Source organism: Geotrypetes seraphini, chromosome 19, assembly GCF_902459505.1.
Source record: "Geotrypetes seraphini chromosome 19, aGeoSer1.1, whole genome shotgun sequence".
NCBI lineage: Eukaryota > Metazoa > Chordata > Amphibia > Gymnophiona > Dermophiidae > Geotrypetes > Geotrypetes seraphini.
Genome location: NC_047102.1, coordinates 1030366 through 1036884, shown reverse-complemented (window position 1 = coordinate 1036884; position 6519 = coordinate 1030366).

Here is a 6519-nt window from a genome sequence, read left to right as displayed (position 1 = left end):
TCATTAAATATGTTGCATATATTTGAGCCGATTCATTTTGTTTCCATAGAATTCTCTAAATAGCCAGTATTGTTTCAGTTTTGAACAACTTGTTCAATAAAAGGGGGTGGCCTGAAAATCAAACCAAACCAGCCTCCATTCATTTGGAACTTCTTATTTTTTGATTCAGTCCCAACTCACTGCATCAACAGTCCTCTGCTCCACACCAGAACCCTGCAGTCATGTGCTGTAGCACTGCTCTAGTGCAATCGCTGACTCCCCTCTCCCTTTCCCAAGCTACAAACCCATCTCTAAGGCATGCGCAACACGTGCCTGACACAGGATCAAACCTAAATCTGCAGTGCAGCCACCAGACCAGCCAGATTCCTTGGTAGCTTATGATCAAATTCTTAATTTAAAAATAATACAGTTCCCACTAGATCAAGCTTAATGCATCCAGCATCTGTAAGATTTTAGGCATGAGAAAATGGTAAATGATGAGTAACATACATCTGTCTCAACAGAGGGCTCAGCACTGACAATCAGTAGAGCCCAAAGCTCAGGAAAGCAGACATTACTTATGCTCTCCTGGGAACCTCTCAAGGTCTTTCTGGTCCCTTCATCCACTGGTGATACCCAGACTCTTTTGTTTGAGGGTGGAGCTGCTCAGTACTTTGAGAGACAGGATTTTATACACACTTATGTACCATCCTTCAGAGCAAAAAGCCATCAAAGGGATGAAATGACCCAAATATGTCCTCCTAATTCATGAGTTGTCTGGTAATGCAACTGCTCTTCTTGGTACACAAAATTCCCTTTATAAACTCTGTTTCTTAAGAAAATTGGCTTTTCTAGTGGACACAGTCGGGGAAATTCTAAAACTTGGGCGCCTAAGTTAATTGAAGAATGCCATTAGAAATGGCAAAAACGATGAGGTTGAAGTGCCAGAATTGCGCTTATGAAGTGGCGTTAGATGGCCTAAAGCGCCTAGGTAGGTGCGATTCATGCACCTTGAAAACCCTGGCCTACATTTCCAGCACCTGTCCTTGCCAGGGGATCCCAAAGATAGCCCATGGCAGGGGAATCCCTGATCAGCTGAGCCAGCAGGACTTCCTAAAACCACGGCTTCGGGGAGTCCTGCCAGCTCTGTTGATTGGGGATTCCCCTGCCACGATTAGCTGAACCAGCAGGGAGATCCCCGATTCCACTCACTGATTCTTCAAGCACCACTCCAAAGAGGGCCCCCCTCCTAATGAGCCCAACACCCCACACCCCCCTCCAGACCCATTTTGTACTTTTCGATGGAAAACCGGCAGGAGCGATGCCCATTCCCTCCTGCCAGCAGGCTCACCTCTTCAAAATGGTGGGCCTCCTCCCTTCCCAGTGCACCCTGGAATGCACTGGAAGAGGCCGAAGACTCTGACTAGTCCAGGCTCTTAGGTTGTACTGGAATGGGAGGGCCTGCTGGCAGGAGGGAGTGAGTCCCTCTCCCTGTCAAGGTACAAGGGGTGTGTGTGGGGTGTCGGGTTCGGTGGGAGTTCTCTTTAGAGGGGTTCAGCTAATCATGGCAGGGGAATCTGGGTCTACATTTCCGGCACCAATCTTTGCCTGAATTGCGCCTACATCTGTACTTGAGGTGCGATTCTCTAACCAGTGCTGTTGCATCATTGACACACAATTGATGGTCACTTTTAAGGCAGCCGGTTAGAGAATCCTGGCAAGTGTTCATATGGTTTGTGATTTTGAAATGTCTACTCACCATCCAGATGGCTACTCAAAGTGCAGCCGTACACTTTGTAATGCTACTTGTTACTGCAAATGAAAGAGCTTCCATCTATTCGCTATTCTATACATGAAAGAATTACAGACAAATAGACAAAAGTAGCAGATGGAGATTTCCATCTCTGCGGAGCTTTGTTTCATAAGAATGATTGGTTTGGTCTACTTCATTTTGCTGAGATGCCTGCCCTTTCCTGACTAGGATCCAGACAGACTCACATCACTCCCCCTTGCCCCACTCTTCAACAGTTTACTGTGAATGTTATCAAACTAATACTCCATTGATTGGGTATACTGTAGCCAGAACTGACAAGTCTGAAAATAGCCGAAGCACCGCCTTCAACCAGCTCACTGCCAAATCAATGACAGTTCTGGTGTATACCAACCTACGATGCAAAATCGCCAAACTGATGGCTGGAATGCACTTCACTCCAGAGCTGCAACAGCCCACCTAGTGCCAACCTAGTGCCAACCAGTCCAGAGACCCAAGAAGGGCTGCTGGGAAGCTCAGTTCTGAAGAGGAAGAGCTTAGGAAATTTCAGTTCTCTGCTGGACTCAGGGAGGCAGGAAAGGCGCTATTTGATCCAGTTATCATAGGAACCTATCTGCCTTTATAAAATTATCTCCTGGAAAGCTTCTGCATAAAGTTGCACCGGCTTGAAGAGGTGAATAACCTTCTAGGTGTATGTGTTGGCAGAAATCAGTTAACCGAGTTATGAGATTCACCCAACGCGGTGCCCATCAGGTACAGCTCAGCTTATAAAATCATCTAAAGCCTGTGCTTTAGATGGAGGGTTGAGTGACTTGCCCAGGGTCACAAGGAGCAGCGTGGGATTTGAACCCACAACCTGAGGATGCTGAGGCTGTAGCTCTGACCCAGTGCATCTCAAACTGTGTGCCTCCTGAGATTTCAGGTGTGCCATGGTACACTGGGGAGGAGGAGAGGCACCAGCACCCATCCTTCTTTCTGGCACCCCCCGCTGGCGTCTCAGGGCTCATCTGGAAGGCCTTCACACACATGTGGACATCGAAATGATGATGTCATGCATGTTCATGATGTCCTCACAGCGATATCCGTGCACTTCCTGGTGCCTGGAGAAAGTTTGTGGGACACTGTTCTAACCACTCCACCACTCCTTCCACCTATTAAAACCAGTGATCCAAGCAACAGCTATGGACTCCAGTGGGAAGTGGATACAGCGAATGCAAACATGCCAGTGACACGTAACAGATGAACACTATCCTCCTCAGTTACATTATATCACACCCAGGTAGCACAATGCAAGCTGCGTGACAGCCTTGCTAAGATGGGGCCACTTTCTCAAAACACACCAGTACAGAAAGCCTGCAAATGGAGATGAATGGAAGGCAAGCCACTCAGGTAATTAAAAATGTATTTTCCATCTCCTAGTAATTGAATTGTGTACAAGCTGCAAGTTAATGAGGTCATCTACCCTCGAGCACTGACAGCAAAGCAGGAATAATTATCTTTCCGTTTTTTCTTCTATAGCAATTAATTTTAACCGGTCGCTTCCATTCCACTCCCACTTCCCTTACCGCAGTCAGTCAAAGTCACAGCTAAGCCGAATTGACAAGCGATTGATACGGCTGGTGGTAGAGAGCTGCCGAGGCGGGTGAGGCAAACGAGGGGCTGCAGCTGTTGAGGGCTAAGTGCCACCAGGTGAACGTCACCTGAGATTTCGCTTGCTGCCATCCAGAGGCTGTGGGACAGGTAGCACATCTGGTGCCAGGTGGGCTGGGAAGGCACAGTGCTGAATCGGAAAGAGAGCAGAAGGACTGGGGAACAGACAGCACTTTGCAAGAAAGTCTCTCTTTCTGAGCCTCACCTATTACTCCCCTACCTGGGACACATTTTAGGAAGAGAGTGGATTACTGAACAATTTCTGGATTATTTTGCAGTGCAATGACTTGAAGAAACCTTCCAATGGACTTGCAAACAGACTGAAGGTTTAATTGGAAATGGAATTTTGTGGTCTAGTTCAGTTCAATCCCTGATATAAACCTAACCGCAATAATCATTTTCAGAGGCGAGCAGAAGTCGTGTCATTATACAGAACTGACACATTTTCCATTTCGGCACTAAACAATTACCGTCTTTCATCACGACTTCCCATTCTCTCTTTAACCCGTTCTTACCACTATGATCAGAATTTGTTTCTCAGATTTAAAACATGCTGTTGCTACTTAAACTCAGAAGTTAATCTGGGATTAGAACAAAAAATGGTGAATCAACTTCTTACACTGGGGATTTTCTTCAGGGAAGCTTAAGTCCATAATGGACAAATTATAGATCGCTAAAAAGCTATAAAACTATTTCAAAATATAGCATACTGCAGTGCTGTCTATTAAATCATAAAACATATCATAGTGCAGGGTGATGTATCCAAACACAGAATATTGTAGTGTTATTTAAATCATAAAACATATCATCCAATCCAAACCTTAGGGCTCCTTTTAATAAGCTGTGATAGCGTTTTCAGCGCACGCTATAACCCACGCTATGTGGCTAGAACTAACGCCAGCTCAGTGCTGGCATTAGCGTCCAGCGCGCACGGCAATTCTACATGCTCTAAGCGCGTGCTAAAACTGCTATCGCAGCTTATTAAAAGGAGCCCTTAGTCTTGTATAACGAGTCGTCCCAACTATGGGGCTCGATCCGGTTCACAGAAAGTTAACTAAAAGGACAAGGAAAGTGAATAATTGGACAAGGAAGTCATCAATTGCGATCCCTTATTTGTCAGTTAAAAATTTCTGAAATAGATAAGTCTTTAAAGTTTTCCAAAAGATTATCAGAGAAGGAAGAAGTCTAATTTTTGTAGGAAGATCATTCCAAATTTTTGCAAGGAAAAATGCCAAAGAATGACAGATCCTACCTAAAGCTTTGATTTCCCTAATAGAAGGGAAGGCTAATTCAAATTTGTGAATTCCCCTAGAGCAGTGGTTCCCAAACCTGTCCTGGAGGACCCCCAGGCCAGTCGGGTTTTCAAGATAGCCCTAATGAAAATGCATGGAGCAGATCTGCATTCCTGGCATCTCCATTATATGCAAATCTCTGTCATGCATATTCATTAGGGCTATCTTGAAAACCCGACTGGCCTGGGGGTCCTCCAGGACAGGTTTGGGAACCACTGCCCTAGAGGATAAAGGGTTATATATTTAGGATTTTTGATAACATTATCTCGGAACATACTTCTTTGCTTTTTATGTACCACAGGACAGGAGCACAGAAATTCCTTATTTCTGGAGCAACCACCGACCTCAGAAGTATAAGAGTTGATTGTCAGTTATGAATGTTAGTTGCAGGGCTGGTGTTAGACATGCAGAAATTAGGCAGGGGGACCCACACTCCATTGGCAGACCGTGGCTTCCTTAGCCAAAGGCAGATTTGGGGCCCCTTCATGCAGCTCCTGAAAATCAAGCAAATCTGCCAAAGGTCTCCGGTTTGATTCCTGAGCTGTGCTTCCATTCCTTAGACTAATAGGGCTGAGGATGCTGGGGAGGTCCCTGGAGGGAGGGAATCTTGTACATTGCTCCCAAAACTTAGACCCTTCCCAATGGAATATGTCAAATAGCTAGCACGCCTTCTCTCTGAGATCAGTGTTGTGTGTCCAGGAAAACTTTCACGTCAATGGAAAAAGGCACTTCCAAGACCCTTTTGCACTCTCCATACAGCAGCAAAACCTAAGCCAGTAAAACCTTCATGCAGGCTCTTTAATATTTCATTTTCAAGACAAACTCCAAAGTAGATGTATAAAATATGCATCAACACAACACAAACCCACCTACTGGAAGACACTTTGACACAGAATACTCTCTTTTCAGAAGAGGCTCTATATTGCTACGTATTAAGCACACTTAGCATTATGAATTTAAATATAAACTAGAATAGTTGTTTCTTGGCTGAAAGAGTCTCACTGGGCTCATCAGAGCTAAATGTTTAATTGTAACAGTTTAAAACTGCATTATTTATTAAAAGCTCTTCACATATGGTGCTCCCTGTGCTTATTTATTTCCAGTTTATAAATTACAGCCTCCTAAAAAAATTGCTCTCTATGACTTTCAGAAAAAAAACATAAGTAAAAATATTTAAGACAATAAAACCACTAAATTAAAACACACAATTGCTTTACAGCTCAATATAATGCTGTAGTAGGGAAGATAATTCCACTAGGGTTGCCCTTCTCCAAACATGCAAAATCGTATATTCTCCAAGATGCACCTGGACCTTCTTGAGCCCATCTGACAGGAGCTCAGCTTGGGAGTTCTTCATGAAAAATTTGAACTCTTTCCCTCTTTTCCCCTTCCGAGTATACGTGATCAAGTTTTCTCTCACTTTATACTGTAGTTTGAAACTTTGTAGGCCTCATCACAAAGTATGGAATATTCCAGTAAGGGTTGTTACCAATGGTGTAGAGCTATTGCTGGTGATATACTGTACATTGTCCATCCCCAAGGATAGGCCCCTTTTGCTCCCAGTCCTTAAAGGGGATTCCAGGAGTCACTGGTGAGTTAACATAACTAACCAAAGAGTAGGGTGACAGGCAATGAGGTGGTGCTAAAGACTTTCTAGATTCCAGGAGGCCAATAGGCTGATTATTTCTTCTTTTGATGCTTTCTCAAGGGATAGAAGTTTCAAGGTTTATTTAAAATTTGATTGATCGCCTATCCTGGATTCTAGGCGATATACAGTAATAAAAAGGGGGAGTACAAAAGTTAAAACAAAGACATATTCTAACAAAA